The sequence below is a fragment of the Vipera berus genome, assembly GCF_964194415.1.
Source record: "Vipera berus genome assembly, chromosome: 15".
In the NCBI taxonomy this organism is placed as follows: domain Eukaryota; kingdom Metazoa; phylum Chordata; class Lepidosauria; order Squamata; family Viperidae; genus Vipera; species Vipera berus.
In genome coordinates, this window is record NC_138218.1 from 8,744,165 (window position 1) to 8,766,020 (window position 21,856).

The window sequence follows — 21,856 nt, forward strand, 5'->3', positions numbered from 1 at the left end:
GGGGTGTCGCCGGGTGTACGTTAAAAAAAAATCACTTTATTATTCACAAGGCTAACACATAAACGTTTATTTCATGAGCTGATCTCGTCAAGGACGTGATCAGGATTCGAACTCAGAGCCACGTAAAACAGGCGCCCTGGTGAGAAGAAATAACATAATATCTATTAATAAAAGAATAATAAAATTCCTTTGCCTGGACCCTAGCCTTCCGCATGGGTTAGCAGCCAGTTCGATGCACTGTGCCAAACCGCCATACACGTGTGAATCAGTCACAAAGCGAGGAGGCTCGTGTGAATGCGACCTCCGGGCTTTCGGAGGCAAAAAAAAACCCGAAAAAAGAAACGAAAAATAGAAGCAAGTGCACCACTTTTATTTGGCCACGAGATGGCAGCATTGCTCCATGCTTGGGAAAGGAAGGCCGAAAACACGCGTTCCCCTTTTCACAAGAGAATAAAATAAAAAGTTTTAACTGATTAAAAGAATATTACCCACTTGTGCACAATGATCTTTTATTTGTTGCAACACACAAATGCCCTGATGTGATTGCATTGAATTCAGCGGGAGATAGATTCCATTGCGAATCAAAACAGGCATGCGCAGATAGGACAGGACAAAGGGGAGGAGCCAGACCCCGGAAGTGAGCGGGTGTAACACACAGACCCAAAAATATTTTTTTTTAAAAAAAGTCGAGGGGCTCCATCCGCGGTCGTTCTGGCTCCGCCCACTCGCTTAGTCCCTCCCCTTCGGCTTGCATTCAACAGGGAATTCCTTCACTATTTGAATTTCTGCCTGCAAGTTTACTAGCCCTCTCCTTAAGTCATTGTATTATTCATAAGGTCAACACATAAAGCGTTTATTTAAAACGAGGGTCTTCAAACTTGGCCCTTTTATGACTTGTGGACTTCAACTCCCAGAATTCTTCAGCCAGCACCGTGCCTGGCTGAGGAATTCTGGGAGTTGGAGTCCAAGAGCTGATCTCGTCAAGGACGGGATCAGGATTCGAACTCAGAGCCACATAAAGCAGGAGTCCCCTTGGGGGACGATATAATAAAATGTCGGTCAATAAAAGAATAATAAAACTCCTTGGCTGGAGCCTAGCCTTCTGCATGATTTAGTAGCCAGTTGGATGCACTGTGCCAAACCGCCATACACGTGTGAATCAGTCACAAAGCGAGGAGGCTCGTGTGAATCCGACCTCCGGGCTTTCGGGGGCAAAAAAAAAACAAAACGAAAAAAGAAACGAAAAATAGAGGCAAGTGCAACACTTTTCTTTGGCCACGAGATGGCAGCATTGCTCCATGCTTGGGAAAGGAAGGCCGAAAACACGCGAAGCCTTTAAAAAGAGAATAAAATAAAAAGTTTTAACTGATTGAAAGAATATTACGCACTTGTGCAAAATAATCTTTTATTGGTTGCAGCCCACAAATGCCTTGATATGATTGGATTGAATTCAGTGGGAGGCAAACGCCCATGAGAATCAAAACAAGCATGCGCAGATAGGAGAGGACCAAGGGGAGGAGCCAGCTGCCCACAATGGGCGGGTGTAACACACAAAAAAATTATCATTTAAAAAAAGTCGAGGAGCTGTCATTCTGGCTCCGCCCACTGTCTTAGCCCCACCCCTTCGCCTTGCATTCAACAGGGAATTCCTTCACTAGTTGAATTTCTGCCTGCAAACTTACTGGCCCGCTCCATGGTCAAGGTTTGGGGGAAGTTTCAGGGGCTACATAAAAAAAATCATTGCATGATTCCTAAGTTTAATACATAAAAAGTTTATTTTACGAGCTGATCTTGCCACTGCCACTGCGACCGTCATAAATACGAGTCAGCGGCCAAGCGTCTGGATTTTGGTCAGGCGATCACGGGGGTGCTTGCACTAGTCGCAAGAGTAAACCAAAAAAACCCAGTTAAAAGTCAACTTTTAAGTTGAGATCTACCTGCAATGACAAATACGTTCCGTGTTCATCTGATAAGTTGACTTCTCAAACGATTCCCAAAAAGGGTATTTTTCAGGCAAACAGAACAGCCGCAGTTTCTATGGCTCCTTGGAGTCAACACCAGTACAATTTTCCATGCGTGCTTTCTGGATCAGAGGGAGACTGGTGTTTTCTCGGAAAGCGTTCGACAAATAAAGCTATTGTGTTCCCCAAAAGATTCTTCTTATTAGTGGAACTATACGTGCACAAAGACTTTTAGAGAAGGAACAATGTTCTACAGAGTCCTCTGCCTACTGCTCTGGGCAAATCACGTGAGGATTTTCACTTGTCAAATGGAACTAACTTCCCTGGCATTTAAGTGAAATGAAGAATGGTTGCAGGAATTGGGCCCGTTCTTCGGCCCTCAGTAAGAACAGTAAAGGTACATTGGGGAAGGAAATTAAAAATAAAAGCTGGACAGCTAGGCTGTAGACCTAGGCCAAGGGTCTTCAAGCCAGGCCCTTTGATGATTTGTGGACTTCAGCTCCCAAAATTCCCCAGCCAGGCACGCTGGCTGAGGAATGCTGGGAGTTGAAGTGCACAAGTCATCAAAGGGCCAGGTTTGAAGACCCCTACTGTAGACCTAGGCTATGTTGGAATAGACTTGTGGAGGGCACCCCTCCAACGAATGCTGGGAAATGCAGTTTTTGGGGATACCAATTAATCAAGGAGAGAAGCAACCTAGAACTAAGGAGAAATTTCCTGACTGTGAGAAGAATTAACCAGTGGAACTCCTTGCCTCCAGAAGTGGTGAATGCTCCAACACTGGAAGTTTTTAAGAAGAGACTGGACAGCCATTTGTCTGAAATAGTATAGGGTTTCCTGCCTAAGCAGGGGTTGGACTAGAAGACCTCCAAGGTCCCTTCCAACTCTGTCATTCTATTCTATTCTATTCTATTCTATTCTATTCTATTCTATTCTATTCTATTCTATTCTATTCTATTCTATTCTATTCTATTCTATTCTATTCTATTCTATTCTATTCTATTCTATTCTGCAAGGGTCATAAGTGCGAGGTCCGGTCATAAATCACTTTCTGCAGTGCCATTGTAACTTTGCCGTTGTAAGGACAAGTGGTAGGTCGATCTATCTGAAGCCAGATGTTGAATAGCAACATCAGGGAGGCGAATGAATTTAATGCAGTATTTCTCAACCTGGGCAACTTTAAGATGCACGGACACCCCCCCCCAACTCCCAGAATTCTCTGCACGCCGGCTATGGAATTTTGGGAGTTGAAGTCCACACATATTAAACTGGCCAAGGGCTAAAACACTGGTTTAATGGCATTAGGCACCATCACCTTCTCAATACTTGATTGGCATCCAGGTCTTAATCACCCCATTGATAGATGTCTTGCACGATGTTCCATCCCCAATTAAAATTAAATTAAATTAATTAAAATTTAATTAAAATTTCCCAGCGACTGCAGCCCAAAACGGCCATGTATAAAACGCCGGGTGCGGTAGATCTAACGAAGAAGGTAGTCATGGAAAGGGCGATCAACTTTGGAGAACCCCGTTATGCCTACCGGCAGAAAATGTTCCTCCTTTGTGAGAACATTCGTCTGCTTTTCCATCATTCTTAGGGTGGAATGATCCCCTTTCTTTTGCTTCCTCCTTTGGAGAAGTTGACTCACCCTTGCCCAACTCTGTCCAGTTCTTCCCCCGACATTCTGAAGTTTACCCTAAATAAAAGGGAAGCATTTAAAAATAAAACAAAATTGGAAAAAGATACATGCTTGGCTAGAAAAGATGTTGGGAGGGCACGTAGATTTTAAACCTGAACTTTAAAAAAAAAATTAGGTATAATGCCAGAAAAGACTGGTTAAGCAAAGTGTACATTGGATTTTTTGCTTAGGACGCATGCTTCGGTTGGCATCACGTTTATAAACGCACGGATACTTTTTCTGCTGACCTAAACACAGCCACATGGGTAGCAACTGCCTTCTGGCTTTTCCAGAAAGAGGCAGGGCAGCTGAAGGAAATCTCCGCTTGCAGGGGCAGTCTACCCCAGGATCCAAGCAAGGAGTCAACGGGGGGGCGGGGGCGCCAAGCGGGCTTGGTCAGATAAGTTGCATGCAGCTCAGGCGCAAACTATGGGGTTCTTGGCGTGCGCAGGGCAACATCCAGAAGAAGAACAGAGTTGGGAGGGACCTTGGAGGCCATCTAGTCCAGCCCCCTGCTCAAGCAGGAAACCTCTGCGTTTCAGACAAGCGGGCCCCGTCCAGCGATGGAGCAGCCAGGGCTTCTGGAGGCGAGGCGTTCCACTGGTTCAATTGTTCCCACTCTCAGGACATTTCTTCTGGCCTCCAGGTTGCTTCCCGGCTGGATTTTAATAATAATAATATATAAAGTTGGAAGGGACCTTGGAGGTCATCTAGTCCAACCCCCTGCTCAGGCAGGAAACCTTATACCATTTCAGGCAAATGGCTGTCCAATCTCTTCTTTAAAACCTCCAGTGTTGGAGCATTCACCGCTTCTGGAGGCAGGTTGTTAATAATAATAATGATGTTGGAAGGGACCTTGGAGGTCATCTAGTCCAACCCCCTGCTCAGGCAGGAAACCTTATGCCATTTCAGGCAAATGGCTGTCCAGTCTCTTCTTAAAAACCTCCAGTGTTGGAGCATTCACCGCTTCTGGAGGCAGGTTGTTAATAATAATAATAATAATGTTGGAAGGGACCTTGGAGGTCATCTAGTCCAACCCCCTGCTCAGGCAGGAAACCTTATGCCATTTCAGGCAAATGGCTGTCCAGTCTCTTCTTAAAAACCTCCAGTGTTGGAGCATTCACCGCTTCTGGAGGCAGGTTATTCCACTGGTTAGTTGTTCTGACTGTCAGGAAGTTTCTCCTTAGTTCCAGGTTGCTTCTCTCCTTGACTAGTTTCCATCCGTTGCTTCTTGTCCTGCTTTCGGGCGCTTTGGAGAATAGCTTGACTCCCTCTTCTTTGGGGGCAGCCCCTGAGATACTGGAAGACTGCTATCATGTCACCCCTCACCCTTCTCTTCATTAAACTACACATCCCCAATTCCTGCAACCCTTCCCTATGTCCCAGCTTTACGCACCAACAAGCCCGCTTTGCGACGGAGCCGGCCGGCCGGCCAGCCCTACCCAACTCCTCTCCGGAGCCGCCTCTGCCTGGCCCGCAGCCTTGCGGAGCGCTGGGCGGAGCGCAGGGCGGCGGCGGAGGCGGAGGAGAAGCGGGGCGGGGGGGGGGCTCGACCCGACCCCTCCCAGCCCAGCCGGATCTTTCTCCCTTTCTCCGCCGTCTCCGCCGCCCGAGCTTCTGCAGAGCGCTCTTGGATTCATCCACTGCCCAGCTAGGTAGGATCCCGGGCGTGCTGGGGGGGGGGTAGACCCAACGGGGAAGGGGAGACCCCCCCCACATCCGCTGGGGCGCTGCGCTTTGGATACGGCTGGGGAGGGGGGTCCTGGTCCAAGCCAGCGAGGGGTCCCGGGCAAAGGAGGGGAAGCGGGGCGGGCTAGATGGAGAGATTTGGGGAGGGGGGGGTTGAAGAGGTGTGGCATTGGTGGGGCGATCCGTGGGGCGCCAGGAAGCCGGCGGCAAGTGGGACCTCGGGCTGAAAAGGTGCGCTCGGGCGCCTGGCCGGTTCTCAGCGCAACGCCCGGTGTTGGAGGCTGGGAAGTTTGGTGTGGGGGGTGTGTGTGCGTCGGTGGAGCGCAGGGCTACTTTGTCTGGGACGAGGGGAATTCCTTCCATCCTTCCTTAACTTCCTGCTTCCCTCCCTTCCTCTTTCCGTTCTCCTCCCTCCCTCCCTCCCTCCCTCCTTCCTTCCTTCCTTCCTCCCTTCCTCTTTCTCTTCTCTCTTCTCCCTCCCTCCCTTCCTCCCTCCCTCTTTCTCTTCTCCTCCCTCCCTCCCTCCTTCCTCCCTTCCTCCCTTCCTCTTTCTCTTCTCCTCCCCCCTCCCTTCATCCCTCCCTCTTTCTCTTCTCCTCCCTCCCTCCCTCCTTCCTTCCTTCCTCCCTTCCTCTTTCTCTTCTCTCTCCTCCCTCCCTTCCTCCCTCCCTCTTCTCCTCCCTCCCTCCCTCCTCCCTCCCTTCCTCCCTCCCTCTTTCTCTTCTCCTCCCTCCCTCCTTCCTTCCTTCCTTCCTCCCTTCCTCTTTCTCTTCTCTCTCCTCCCTCCCTCCTTCCTTCCTTCCTCCCTTCCTCTGTCTCTTCTCCTCCCTCCCTCCCTCCCTCCCTCTTTCTCTTCTCCTCCCTCCCTCCCTCCCTCCTTCCTTCCTTCCTCCCTTCCTCTTTCTCTTCTCTCTCCTCCCTCCCTCTTCTCCTCCCTCCTCCCTCCCTCCCTCCCTTCCTCCCTCTTTCTCTTCTCCTCCCTCCCTCCCTCCCTCCCTCCTTCCTTCCTCCCTTCCTCTTTCTCTTCTCTCTCCTCCCTCCCTCCTCTCCTCCCTCCCTCCCTCCTCCCTCCCTCTCTTCCTCCCTCCCTCTTTCTCTTCTCCTCCCTCCCTCCCTCCAGTGGGCAATCTCCCCAAAGTTTTGGATTTTAAAAAGGGGAAGGGGCGATTCCAGCCCCTGTCTTCCACCAGGCACTCTCTGCCACTTGCTTCAGAGGCCCATGAAGCTGGGTCAGGAATTTGTTACGGTGACCCACAAATAAACCTCAAGGTGTTTTATCTGTCAGCCAAAGATTGAGAGATGCTCACTTTCCTTCAGGACAATTTCAGGAGCTAGGCTAAGACCAGGAGCCAAAGTTAGATATATATAACAAAGTTATATATAGTGCCGGAACTCCATTCTGGGCATTCTATGAGAAAAAAAACCCCTGTATTCTTCCAATATGTCTTTTTTTAACTTTTTTTTTCCTGAAGCTGAAAACACTCAGGGGTCCAGCCGTTGCCTAGGTGTTCTGGACCCCTGAGAGTTTTCAGCTTCAAGGGGAAAAAAAAAACTTTAAAAAAGACATACAAACCTCCTCTTCAATCCAAAGAATTAATAATACTCATCAGATCCTGAATTTGGACTGTAAAACTGCAACACTCCAGGGAACGTCTCACCTGAAATGTTTCGGAGAAGGGTTTTGTTTTTGTTTTTTAAAAAATAGCAGTTGTGAAATCTTTGTGGAAGAGGCAGCACAAGTTTTGCTAAAGCCCTTTGCAAGGTTTGTTTCGCTGCCGGGAGTGAAACTGACACTCTTTGGCAATCAGGAAAAATCTCTCTCTCTCTCTCTCTCTCTTTTTTTTTTTTTAATAATAGCCGCAGGGTTTTACGGTGTCACTAAATGACCAAAAGCATCTCTGCGCTGGATCCTCTGCTTTCTGCAGAAACAATATGCAAACCTCTAGCTTGCGGAAAACAATCCGCGTAGCCAAACACCTCTTGAGAGGGCAGAATTCAGGAGAATTAACTCTGGCTTGAGTTGAAGGATGCTAAGGTTATTGTGGCTGAATTTAATTCTCCGTCTCTCTGTCGTAGTGTATACAAACGTAGCGGCTACTCTGTTGCTTGCAAAAAATAAAAATAAAAAGACAGAAGTGTTCAGTGTAGGCACACTGTTGCATGGGGCAAAGTCATGAAACTGACTAACGAGTAAGCTGTTCAGCATAGTAAACGTAACCTTTATTGCTTCTTTCCCTTCTTTATTATTATTATTTTTATAAAGGCTGCAAGCATATCTAATATTTCAAGGAAGTGAATGTAATTAATATACTTTCTTCCTCCTATTTTCCCCACAAAAACACTGCAAGGGGGTTGAGCTGAGAGAGAGGGCCTGGCCCAAAGTCGCCCAGCTGGCTTTCATGCCTAAGGCGGGACTAGAACTCACCGTCTCCTGGTGATCGGCCCAAAGTCACCCAGCTGGCTTTCATGCCTAAGGCAGGACTAGAACTCACCATCTCCTGGTGATCGGCCCAAAGTCACCCAGCTGGCTTTCATGCCTAAGGCGGGACTAGAACTCACCATCTCCTGGTGATCGGCCCAAAGTCACCCAGTTGGCTTTCATGCCTAAGATGGGACTAGAACTCACCGTCTCCTGGTGATCAGCCCAAAGTCACCCAGCTGGCTTTCATGCCTAAGGCGGGACTAGAACTCACCGTCTCCTGGTGATCGGCCCAAAGTCACCCAGTTGGCTTTCATGCCTAAGGCGGGACTAGAACTCACCGTCTTCTGGTGATCAGCCCAAAGTCACCCAGTTGGCTTTCATGCCTAAGGCGGGACTAGAACTCACCGTCTTCTGGTGATCAGCCCAAAGTCACCCAGTTGGCTTTCATGCCTAAGGCTGGACTAGAACTCACCGTCTCCTGGTGATCAGCCCAAAGTCACCCAGCTGGCTTTCATGCCTAAGGCAGGACTAGAACTCACCGTCTCCTGGTTTCTAGTCTCGTGCCTTCACTGCTAGTCCAAACTGCCTCTCTTTTGTCTTTTGAATCATTTTAGAAAGATTGGGACATAAGAATATTTTAAAAATCCTTTGCCTTAAAAAAATCACAATTTCCCTGCTTGGTGGCTCTGAAGAATATAATAATTACACCAAGTCAGCCCAGTGGCTGATTTAGTTCAGTTCTTTCTGTATACTAATCCACTGCATTCCTGCGGCTTTAGACGAGATTCTTTTTATAGCATGATTTGAAGATTGGATTTTTGGCAAAGCAAATGCGGTTGTTGCAGCAATGAGCCTGCTCTGGATTGGCTAAAACAGACACACTGTTAACCAGAGATCTGTCATCACTCATCACTTCACTTTTTACAATAGGAACTGGCTTACTAGATTAACCCATTCTCTGGGTTAGCCCAACACACGGGAGCACCTAAAAAATAATAAAAAAATAAAAAAATCAAACCATGCAACTAAAATCAGGGTCTTGTGAAAAGCCCTTGGCTAGGTTCGGGTTTAATGCGTGTGAATACAGCTGTCTTGTCTGAATACAGCTGTTGCGTGCAGCAAGTCTTTGGGAGCTGAGATTAGTTGGCGAACTGGAGCAGACCAGGAAACAGGGTAAAGGGAGGATCACCCCAGTGTGAGTCATAAGGCTGTTTTGGGCAGAGCAGATTCACAAGGGTGTCGATAGTCGATTCCCCCAAATCTCAGATCGACAGATTCACACACCCAGTCCCGCCTCTCTTGGTGTACACCAGGCTGCAACAGGAAAACATGGCTATAAATTTTAAAACGAGAATTCAGTTTACCCAAGAAGGCACATTAGACAGTGGATATATATCGAATAAGATGCAATAGAATAGAATATTTGTAGCTCGGGGTCGAACGACGAGGTCCTTGGTGCTCTCGGAGCTGGGTGGCTTTCTTGCAGATGTTTCATTGCCCATCTAAATAGCAGAATGGAGGAGGAGGAGGAGGAGGAGGAGGAGGAGGAGGAGGAGAACTGTGAGGTCCTTGGTGCTCTCTGAGCGTGGTTGTTTTCTTGCAGACATTGCATGACCCAACTAGGAAACATCATCCATGCTAGAAGGGAGTGGGGCTTGTAGAGAAGAGGAGGAGGAGAGGGGAGGAGGAGGAGGACTGTGGGGTCCTTGGAGGCGCTCTGAGCTTGCTTGTTTCCATGCAGATGTTTCATTACCAAAACTAGAAAACATCTAGACAATCATTTAGATTGTCCACTTGAAGGCCCAAGCAGATGATTTAAAGCAGGGGTCTTCAAACTTGGCCCTTTTATGACTTGTGGACTTCAGCTCCCAGAATTCTTCAACCAGCGTGCCTGGCTGAGGAATTCTGGGAGTTGAAGTCCACAAGTCATAAAAGGGCCACGTTTGAAGACGCCTGATTTAAAGAAAGGGGAACTACATTTTGTTTTTGTTTTTTTTCATTTTTTTTTGAAAAGCAAATCTACAACGGGGGTTCTCTTTACCCCGTGGGTTTTCCCTCCGGAAAGGAAGTGGAATTCATGGAATCCTGTTAGAACTCCAAATTTGCCGAGGCCAAATTGGTTTCAGTTGGAAAAGTGGAAATGAGTCTAATCTGAGCTCTCCTTCGGTGCCTGCAGGCCCTTTCCTCCTTGGCGGCTCTCCAAAGGAGCAGCTGTGAATGTTCCTCAGCTTAAATCCGAAGAGGAAGGGGGGGGGGGGAAAGCAGCATGAATCATCTCCTTGCTCACAATACACATGCACGCCCGTTGAATGGGTTGTGATTTTTCAAAATTTGCTCTATTAAGTCGACAAGTCACACAAGTCCCATAGCCAAGTCCTCTCTGGAATGCACTGGAAGTTTTGGAACTTCTAAGGAAAGCCCAAGTCACAAAGAGGGAGGAATGAATGGGGTGGGAGGAAGGAGATTCTGTGGGCCCGAGGATAATTGATAAAGGAGGATATTTGAAATGGCCTGGGAGGATGTGGAGAGAAAAACAAAACAAGGGGTCTTCATCCCCCTTCTTACAAATAATGGCATGGCGCCCTTTCCTCCCCACAGTTAACCTTGCAAGGAGGCCATGATGCTCTTTGAGCTTTGTTGGGTTTCTTGCAGACGTTTCATTACTCAAACTAGGTGACATTATCAGGGCTAGAAGGAGTGGGGTTTGTGGAGAGGAGGAGGAGGAGGAGGAGGAGGAGGAGGAGGAGGAGGAGGAGGAGGACTAATGTGGGGCCCTTGGTGCTCTGAGCTGAGTTGTTTTCTTGCAGATGTTTCATTATCCAAAATAGGTAATGCTAGGAGGGAGTAGGGTTTGAGGAGGAGGAGGAGGAAGAGGAGAAGGAGGAGGAGGACTGTGGGGTCCTTGGTGCTCTCTGAGTTTGGTGGGTGGCTCAGACAGATGATAGATGGAGGGGTGGAGGGATGGACAGGCTGACAGACAGACAGATAGATAATAGATGAGTTAGATGATAGAGATAGATAGATAGATAGATAGATAGATAGATAGATAGATAGATAGATAGATAGATAGATAGATAGACAGACAGACAGACAAAGATAGATGGATGGATGGATGGATGGATGGATGGATGGATAGGTAGGTAGGTAGGTAGGTAGATAGATAGATAGATAGATAGATAGATAGATAGATAGATAGATAGATAGATAGATAGATAGATAGATAATAGACAGAGATGGATGGGTGGATGGATGGATGGATAGATGGATAGATGATAGATAGATAATAGAGATGAAAGACAGAGAGAGATTGAGAGATGGGGAGGAAAAAAGAGACAAAAGCATTTAGTGGAAAGAGAAAGTTGCAATAATCTCGTTAAAAAAATGCAGTATTTTTTAGTATTTTTCCTTTCTGGACCAGCTGAAGCTGATGGGGTGTTGACTGTCAAAGCTTTTTTTCCCCCTCCCTTATGCCACTATGCCACGGGCATTTTGCCCAAAGCTGGTAAAAATAGACTTCAGACTTCATGAATACCAGCAGTGTGAATGGACTTTTTGATTTAAAGCTGTGTTTACTGTCATTTTATTCCCTCCCCCTTTCCAGATGTTATGGAAAGCGATTCTCTCCCCCCCCCCACTTTCCTTCACCGCCTCTTCTTTTCAGATCGTGTGTTCCAAAGTGTGGGGGGGGGGAGGGAAGAAAAAAAAATCTCTCTTTTTTCTTTAAAAAAAAAAGTGAAGACAACTGCTTGTGTTATTGTTGTTGCTGTGCCTTGAAATGCAGCCATCTAAACCCTATTTAAAATGTTTCCTAGGGAGAGTGTGTTAAAAAAATAAAGTTATGGGGATGACTTGTGTGAAAGACGCCAAGGTAGGAAGCTAAGATATGATTTCAATCAATTGCTTGGAATGTTAACATGCCTTTTTTTCCTCTCTCTCTCTCTCTCTCTCTGGATGTTATGAGCCCATCCAACTTTGCTAACCATGGGTACTTCTTCCCGCCTTCTCCCGACGTCCTTTCCCCCCTTTCCTCTAGTATGTATTTCTTCTCTTCTCGGTGGTCATCTAAGTTCCTCTTTCTTTTTCGCAACCTGCCTCCTCTGCATGAATTGAGGTATCTTCCTTGGGAAGAGGGTGGGAAAATTTTTAGGGAAAAAAAACCAAGAGGGCAAATGTCCGAGAAAGTGACCTCTCTCTTTCTCAACTGATGTTGACATGTCTTGAGATCTCAATGTATTGATTAAATAATCTGCCTTGTGGGCACGTGGGTTTGTGAGGTCCATAAATTCTACCCTGCCTAAAAACACACACACACATACACATACACACACACACACACACCCTGGGAGGTGTTCTTATTTGTCAGATGCTTAGTGGAGGTCACCCCATGGATCCATGGCTTAAGGAAAACCTGAACCCAAATCTTTGTCTCTTCTTCCATTCTGGCCCCAGTTTTATAGACTAGACTAGACGAGACGAGACGAGACGAGACGAGACGACTAGACTAGACTAGACTAGACGAGTAGAGTAGAGTAGAGTAGAGTAGAGTAGAGTAGAATTAGAATTACAGAGTTGGAAGGGACCTTGCAAGTCGTCTAGTCCAACCCAACCCACCACCCAAGCAGGAGACCCTACCTCAGGGGTCTTCCAACTTGGCCCTTTTATGACTTGTGGACTTCAACTTCCAGAATTCCTCAGCCAGCGTGCCTGGCTGAGGAATTCTGGGAGTTGAAGTCCACAAGTCATAAAAGGGCCAAGTTGGAAGACCCCTGCCCTACAACCACTTCTGACAAATGGCAGTCCAGTCTCTTGAAAGCCTACAGTGATGAAGCTCCCACAACTTCTGAAGGCAACTTCTGTTCCACTGCTTGATTGTTCTCACAGTTTGTGAGAATTCTAGCTCTTTGGTCTCTTTTCCCCCCCCTACACATGGGATGAGTTCCACCAACTTCACTAATGAAAGTCACTAGGGTTGTCGATCATGCGGGTTGCAGATGTGCTTGTTGCACCGAGCACCCAAAGTTTTGCTTTTCAGATGGCCCTTTAGGGGAATTCTGAAGCTTTCTGACCAACAATTCACTTGCCAGGGACAAAACGTCAAGAGCACATTCTCTTTGAACAGTTGTTTGCCCGTTTCTGTTGACTTCTTGCTTGGCTCTCGCTTCCTGACGATCTGATAGCTTCAAAAGCTGGTTTTGAAGAGAACTTCACACACCAAGGAGAGTAATGATGTATGAGCTGCCCTCAAAGCGAGATGGGCGGCAAAGAAATCTGATAATGAAATAAATTCCATATCAAGTGGACCAAGGATCCATGGTGGACCTCCAAATCGGACCAAGCGTTGCGTAGATGTTCTCTAGATGTTCCCTCAAACTTAAGTTGAGGATGAGTCGTGGACGATTTTCAGCAGGGGTCCATCTGGCACGGAACGACCCACTGCTTATGGGAAACGGGGCCTGAAGGCTGAATGGGTAAACCTGAAGCGGAAGAATTGCCTTCGTTTTACCGGTCGCCCAAAGCCGACAGCTCAAAAGGTGAAAAATATCCAGGCGACAGTCAACCCTGTTTGTGCCTTTCAAGGGCCTGCTCTTCCCGACGTTCTTCCTCTTTCTGTGGAAGCTCGCACCGTCTTCGTAACAAGGGTCTGTTGTTCGCGACCGTTTCCAAAGCAGCCGTGTGGTTCTCACCACATCCTCTCGCAGATAACTCCGGGAGCGTCTGAGTTCGAAACGCTACACTTCCTTATTTCATTTTATTTTATTGATGCAGTTTTCTAAAAACTCTCCCCTTGGCCGTCTAATCCTTCTCCCAACACAACCCTTCAGACTCTTCCAGGAGTGGCTGTGCTTCCTCCACATGGGGCCGGAGGTTGGAGACTTCAAACTAGGTCTCCGTCATTGTTTTCCGTCCATCTTTTTTTTTTTAAGCGTTATCAGCTCTGGTGCTTTTTCCCCATCGGCACTATAAACGTCCGCAGCTCTCGGGCGAGGCTTCTCGAAAAGCCCTGTTTGTCGATTTCACAAAATTAGCAAGCTAGGAAAAGCACCGAGAACGTTCGTCATTATCGGTTCACACGGCAGCCGTTATTTAGCAAGATCCGCGTGGAGCAGTTCTCAACTTACAAGAGTTTATTTAGCGACTGAAGTTACAACAGCACGGGGGGAAAAAGACGGGGGGGGACTTAGGATCGTTTTTCACACTTAACGACCGTCGCAGCAGGGGCCCCTCCTGTGGTCATGTGATCAAAATTCAGATGCTGGGCAACTGACTCGTATTTATGACGGTTGCAGCGTCATCGGATTACAGGATGCAGTCCAGCATATAGAGAGCGACCTGTTATCTAGCCCAGATTAAAGTAATACGATTAAATGTCATTGTATCCAAAGATAAATCAATTTAAATTGAGTTGGTCTAGTAATCCCTTTTTGCAATTGCCCTTACAAGTTACCAGTCCACACTGTTTCCTCTGTCCTACTTGGTCTCACACATGCATGGTGCCTTGGTGAATCAAACCAGCTTTTTAGCTGTAGCCTCAAAGGACGTTCCGTTGCCTTGATCAAGCAGGCAAGCTTAGATTTCACCGTTTCCTCTCTGGAAAAGTCAACCAAGCTCAGAGAGCATCCAGATCACGTCCACACGGGCACGCGGAGGTTTGGATTCACCCCCACAAGCAGGAGAGAAGAAACACTATGGACTAGTAACCTGTGGGCATGATTGCAAAATTGATCAGCTCAGTTAAAGGTACCCAGCAGATGCATTCCCACACCATGCTAGATTTGCTTAGTGTTAGCCCTGATGTGTTAATTTTGTGTGAATTTAGACCACTGGAGTATGTTATAATCCAAAGCCATTGTGCAAATCCAGGAAAATCCACTGATTAATCCAATAATCTAGTTAATCAAATAATAATAATAGAATAGTATAGAACAGAACAGAACAGAATAGAATAGAATAGAATAGAATAGGAGTAGAGTAGAGTAGAGTAGAGTAGAGTAGAGTAGAGTAGAGTAGAGTAGAATAGAGTAGAATAGAATAGAATAGAATAGAATAGAATAGAATAGAAATAGAATATGAAATGAATAGAATAGAATAGAATAGAATAGAATAGAATAGAATAGAATAGAATAGAATTAAGGAATAGAAAATATGGAATGGAATGGAATGGAATGGAATAGAATACTTTATTTGGCCAAGTGTGTAGCTAGACACACAAGGAATTTGTCTCCTAGACAGAAGCATTCTGTGTACTTGCAAAACAACAAAGAAAATAAAAACAGCTATTATGAACTAGGCCGTATCAGTGATTATATACAGGCAGCTGGGCAAGGCTTTGGGCAAAAAATAGTAATTATACAGGAGAGTTTCATGATAGCAAAAGTTAATATATAAGAGGAGGAGGAGGAGGAGGAGGAGGAAAAAGGAGAAGGAGAAGAAATATGGGAGAAGGAAGAGGAGGAGGAAGAACATGAAGAGGAGGAAGACGAGAAGGAGGAAGAGGAAGAGGAGGAAGAAAAGGAGGAGGAAGAGGAAGAAGAGAAAGTGGAAGAGAAGGAAGAAGAAGAGAAGGAGGAAGAGGAGGAAGAGAAGGAGGAGGAATGAGCGTGTAATACAGCCGCATTTCGGATGAGATGCCTCCCCGAGTCAAGATGAGGGATTGTTTGAGGAAGATTGCAAGGGGCTGATCGGAAGACACTCCTGCTTTTATAGGAATGGAGACCCTGAAAGGACACAAACACAACTCAGAGATCTGCTCAGATCCAACAGAGGTGGAAGGCGACAGCGAGGCAGAAACATTTCTTGCCCCATCAAAATCTGATGGAAAGGAAGGAAAAATTAGCGGTGGCGGAAGCCAACTCTGGCCAACTCTGTCGCTCTTGACGATCCAACGGGCTGCTCCACCGCCGTTTGTTTTATCGCAGCAACCTCAGGGCCTTTTTCTGCTCCACATCCGACTGCCTGGTTACCGAAATGCCACTTCCCAAACTTTCTTCACGGGAAAAGGCCAGGCCGATTCTTCAGCTCTAAAACCGCAACCACGTCAGCATCTGCCATGAGATTCTTCCAGCCCTTCGGGCAGGGGAGCACAAGGCTGCGTCTTGCCCATATTAGGAGCTTGTCAGCAAGCCCCAGTGGCACCATCTCAACAAACGATTGTGGATTTTTCCACCGGACTAAGAGAAGGGGGAGGAGGGGAGGAAACCAAAGGAAAGAGAAGAAAAAAAATCTATTCCAGCTGTTAATTCCAGCTCCAAAGGCTGCAGGGATGGAATGGAGAATGGGTCGCCAGATGTTCCCCGTTTGAAAAGGTTGCCGTCCTCCCGTTTCAAAATACAGGCAGTCCTCGACTTACGAGTATTGTTGTTGTTATTTTCCAAGAGTTCAGTTGTTCTAATGCAATAACAGAAGGTGGCCTTATATCTCTACATATCAACCTTGATTTGGTGTGCATTAGGCAATTTCCTGCATCTAAGGACTGATTTTTCCCACACCGGGAATGCGACGCTCATAGCCACAGGTGAAAACATGCAACAAAATCAACACGTCCTTGAAGCAGTTGGTCATTCCTTGAGCTAGGAGCTTTTTCCTTGGAATGGAATGGAATGGAATGGAATGGAATGGAATAGAATAGAATAGAATAGAATAGAATAGAATAGAATAGAATAGAATAGAATAGAATAGAATAGAATAGAATAGAATAGAAATTAGAGTGGAGTGGAGTGGAGTGGAGTGGAATGTAATAGAATAGAATAGAATAGAATAGAATAGAATAGAATAGAATAGAATAGAATAGAATAGAATAGAATAGAATGAGTTGGAAGGGACCTTGGACGTCTTCTAGTCCAACCCCTTGCTCAGGGCAGGAAACCCTACACCATTTCAGACAAACGGTTGCCCAGTCTCTTCTTAAAAACTTCCAGGATAATTGACTTAGATTTGAATTCCATTAGAAGGCAGTTCCCGTTATCCCCGGGAACGCAGCATTGCCTTCTCTTCCCTTTTCTGATCACTCTATCCCAGTCAAGCCTCAGCCTTTCACAGCTGGATTTCACGATTCCTCAAAGGACCCACGACCTTTGCAAAGTTTCCCTTCCTAGCAGAGCTTGAGGACATTCCTCCGTGCTTGCTAAGCCCGGCTGGCACACCTGTAGATGACTCCTACGCATAACTAGTCTTTTGAGAACTCTTAACTCCATAGAACGAGAACACATACGTAGGATTTAAGTTACGGGAGGGCAGATTTTTCGCTGCATTTCAGGAGAGGCTTCTCAACTGGAGAAGCTGCCCATCCTCGGTGGGTCTTCTGGAGACCTTCAAGCGGAATCTGGAGAACCTCATGAGGACTGGGCTCTTTCCCAGATCAGAGAGCTTTAACCTGGGTCAGCTCTAATCTGTAACTGCTAATTTGTCCTGGGTGCTCTATGCAAGCTTTCCAGAAGGAAAGGAAAGAACGGCCTTATTTGTCCGAAATGGTCTACACAGTCTTCTGCTTGAGCTGGGGGTTGGACTAGAAGACCTCCGGGCTCCCTTCCAACTCTGCTCTTCTGTTCTCCTTACCTCTTGGGTGTATTTATTTATTTTTTTTCCTCTGCTGTCAAAGCGCTACTGAATTTGACCCCCAAAGGGAGGGGGAACAATACAGAGGAGAAGAAATGTAATCCATAAATGTAGTCAGATATGAGCATTGTGTTTAATTGAAGAGTGCGATGGTTTACTCAGAGGGTGGGCTTACTTCTGACTCAGCAGGCACCAAGCCGGGCCAGGATTGGGAGAAGGGCGCGCCTGGAGAAATTACTCTTTTGTGGCTGGGCAGAATGTTTGTTTAGGCCGTGATCTGTAAATTGGATCAAACCACAGTTTGGAGGCACACAATTTAGTTGACTCAACCACATTCCTGGGCGCTTTTAGCAGGAGAAAAAGAGAAGATCTGATCTGCACTGAACAGAGAACATAGAACAGAAGAAGCTTCATCCCCTGGAAGTCAACAGGAGATATGCATTGGGTGCAGGCGACAGGCTACACAAGGCAAAAATGCAACAGTCAAAACAGAGCTGGAAGGGACCTTGGAGGTCATCTAGTCCAACGTCCTGCTCAAGCAGGAGACCTGATACCGTTCCAGACAAATGGTTGTCCAGTTTCTTCTTGGAAACCTCCAGTGATGGAGCACCCACAACCTCCGGTGGCAAGCCGTTCCACTGGTTAATTGTTCTCACAGTCAAGAAATTTCTCCTTAATTCCAGGTTGCTTCTCTCCTTGATGAGTTTCCATCCGTTGCTTCTTGTCCTGCCCTTCAGGTGCTTTGGAAAAATAGGTTGACCCCCCCTCTTCTTTTTGTTGTTGTTGTTGTTAGCTGCGAAGTCGTGTCCGACCCATCGCGACCCTATGGACAACGTTCCTCCAGGCCTTCCTGTCCTCTACCATCTTCTGGAGTCCATTTAAGCTCACGCCTCCTGCTTCTGTGACTCCATCCAGCCACCTCCTTCTCTGTCGTCCCCTTCTTCTCTTGCCCTCAATCTTTCCCAGCATGAGGCTCTTCTCCAGTGAGTCCTTCCTTCTCATTAGGTGGCCAAAGGATTTGAGTTTCCGCTTCAGGATCTGGCCTTCTAAAGAGCAGTCAGGGTTGATCTCCTCTAGGACTGACCGGTTTGATCGCCTTGCAGTCCAAGGGACTCGCAGGAGTCTTCTCCAGCACCATAGTTCAAAGGCCTCAATTCCACTCTGTTGTTGTTAACTGCAAAGTCGTGTCTGACCCATCGCGACCCTCTGGACAATGTTCCTCCGGGCCTTCCTGTCCTCTACCATCTTCTGGAGTCCATTTAAGCTCACGCCTCCTGCTTCGGTGACTCCATCCAGCCACCTCCTTCTCTGTCGTCCCCTTCTTCTCTTGCCCTCAACCTTTCCCAGCATTAGGCTCTTCTCCAGTGAGTCCTTCCTTCTCATTAGGTGGCCAAAGTATTTGAGTTTCTGCTTCAGGATCTGGCCTTCTAAAGAGCAGTCAGGTCTTCTTTTTGGCAGCCCCTCAAATATTGGAAGAGCTCATGTCTTCCCTTCGTAACACTCGACATACTCAATCCCTACAACCGTTCATCCTTGCTTTTATCCTCCAGCCCCTTAGTCATCTTCGTGGGTCTTCTCTGCGCTCTTTCCGGAGTCTCAACCTCTTTTTCGTATGAGGGATACAGACTTTGTATGCGTGAGAGGGAATAGACTTTGGCTGCTTTGGGAAAAGCCAAACGAGAGTCCTGCCTGTAGTTCTTGGATGAGAGATCTCCAGGACGTCTGAAGGGCTGCAAGATTCAGCTGGAAACTCGAGAAAACAAGGGAGAAACGAGATTAGGAAAAATGCGTAACGTTCTAGGGTTGTAAGCACAAATCAAAGGAGACTTTGCATTGGAATTATACATACTCAGCAAACCCAGCAAACTGATGGGGAATTAGCATGCCTGAATCAGAAATGAATCACTGCATTGTGTTAAGACTGGACTATTGACAAGGGCCGATATTATTTTTTTGCTAACTAGCTTATTTTATTTTTTTATTTATTTTGATTCCATTTATATCCCGCCCTTCTCCGAAGACCCAGGGCGGCTTACAAGCTTAGCAGTAGCCTTCATTCTATGTATATGCCTGCTTATTAGGGCTTTCACACACACACACACAAGCGGCATTATTACAAAGTCAGCTTAATTGCCCCCCAACAATCTGGGTCCTCATTTTACCTACCTGGGAAGGATGGAAGGCTGAGTCAACCTTGAGCCTGGTGGGACTTGAATCTGCACTAATTGCAGGCAGCTGGTGTTACTTAACGAGGCATTAGCCCACTGCTCCACCAAGGCTCTTTTGCTCCACCAAGGCTCTTGTCTGAGCTTGCCACTTTCAGTCATCGGACAGCCAAAAGCAATAAAGGAGAATATTTGTAGAGGAGGAGGAGGAGGAGGAGGAGGAGGAGGAGGAGGAGGAGGAGGAGGAGGAGGAGGAGGAAGAAAAAGACTTGCTGCTCTCTGAGCTTGTTTCCTTGCAGACATTTCATAACCCGAACTAAGTACCATTATCAAAGCATTTGTGCTTTATATATATCAGGTGTTCAAAATATCAAGGAAAAGGAGATTTACCCTTTCCCAACGACCCATATAATCTATCCTGAAATCTTATTAGAGAACGCAAGAAACATAATGTAATTATTTCTTTAAGGTAAAGGCCTTGCCTTCCTACCAATTTTGGATTTTATTTCCTGGTCTGTCTGTCAAGACTTTTTTGCTTTTTTTAAAAAAAAAAAGTGGTGTTCGTGTGCCCTCTGCTGATTCAATGCAAAATTGAATCACTGGCTTCAGTAGCTTAGGTCTGAACCATCCCAATCAATGTGAGGTTTCTACTTTTGACTGCCAAGCTTCAGAAAATTTGAGAAGAGGCGGGAACCCTGAAGCGAAATTGCTGGAATTTAGTCCTCTGGTTTTGGAACCCGTGGCTTTGTGCTTGCAAGTTTTATTTGCTTGCATCTTTTGAAGCCATGCATAGATCCACTTATTAACTTTAATGTGTTTTTTTTAAGTTCCTGTACAGTTCAAACTGTACGTGGTGGCTCAGTGGGTTAGGATGCTGAGCTTGTCGATCAGAAGGTCGGCAGTTTGGCGGGTCGAATCCCAAGTGCCGCGTAACAGAGTGAGCGCCTGTTACTCGTCCCAGCTTCTGCCAACCTAGCAGTTCGAATGCACGTAAAAATGCAAGTAGAAAAATAGGGACCACTCTGGTGGGAAGGTAACAGCGTTCCGTGCACCTTTGGCATCTAGTCATGCCGGCCACATGACCACGGAGACGTCCTCGGACAAGCGCTGGCTCTTCGGCTTTGAAACAGAGATGAGCACCGGCCCCTAGAGTCGGAAATGACTAGCACGCATGTGCGGGGGAACCTTCACCTTTACCTTTACAGTTCAAACATCTCCTAGAAGATATCTGTCTGTAACAGCCCTGCAGTGGTTATTCTAGGTAGCAATTTTGGGTCTCTGGATGCCTTTAAACTTGTTTCAAACATATTTTAGCATTGGAATGGCAAAATAAAAAAATAATCCCTTTTTAGCATCGGAATAGCAATTTTCCCTCAGCCGGATGGGTTGGGATGCAATTTTCTGAATTCCCCAGCTGGCATGGTCAAGAATTCTGTCCCAAACCATTCAAGGGGACATCAGGTCTTCAAAAAGGCTGGTGTTAGAACTGAAGAAGCTTCTTGGATGAGAAGCGAAAAGCCTTCAAGTCCAGTTGCCTTTTGAAAAAGCACTTTTGGGTCTTCTGGTGAAATGGCAAGAAAAAGCTTGGATTTGGTATTCCAGGCCCATGTCTGGGTGTGTGTGGATCCTGCTGTGTGTGTTGTAGGTGAGCCTTGGGACTGTAGGACCATATAGCTACAATACCTCATTTGATCATAGTAGCAGAAAAGAATTGAACTACCTGGAAAGGATCTGACCCACTTGACAAAAGCATTGGTGGGAATGTTCTCCTCAAGATCCGTATTTCCCAAACTGGCTTTCTTCTTTCTAAGCTGAGCTGTTGGAATATTTGAAAATGTTCCACGGCACCTAGCCAAATTGTGCCACAAGTAATTAATGAGTTAGTGCTAAAGGCATGAGTCAGGTTTGTGTTTTTTAAAATAAATATTTGATTGACATTTATATGAGCATGGATGTCCTCCAAGACAGCCAGTTTGGTGTAGTGGCTAAGGCATCAAGGTAGAAACCAGGAGACTGTGAGTTCTAGTCCCGCCTTAGGCATGAAAGCCAGCTGGGTGACTCTGGGCCAATCACCAGGAGACGGTGAGTTCTAGTCCTGCCTTAGGCATGAAATCCAGTTGGGTGACTTTGGGCCAGTCATTAGGAGTCGGTGAGTTCTAGTTCCATCTTAGCCATGAAAGCCTCCTGGGTGACTTTGGGATCACCAGGAGACAGTGAGTTCTAGTCCCGCCTTAGGCATGAAAGCCAGCTGGGTGACTTTGGACCCATCAATAGGAGATGGTGAATACTAGTCTTGCCTTCGCCATGAAAGCCAGCCAGGTGATCTTTGGCCAGTCAGTTCCTCCCAGCCCTAGGAAAGAGGCAACGGCAAAGGACTTCTGAAAAA

The 21,856-nt window shown here is 46.6% G+C and overlaps 1 protein-coding gene across 1 annotated transcript in view; it reads left to right on the forward strand.

Annotated features, from left to right (window-relative positions):
* The first annotated feature begins 5,117 nt into the window (after positions 1-5,117).
* Positions 5,118-21,856, forward strand: part of GSN (gelsolin) — a 36,658-nt gene continuing 19,919 nt past the window's right edge. The window contains exon 1 of the mRNA XM_081339808.1: positions 5,118-5,297. The gene's annotated coding sequence lies outside the window, so the exon portion shown is untranslated. The remainder of the gene's footprint in view (positions 5,298-21,856) is intronic.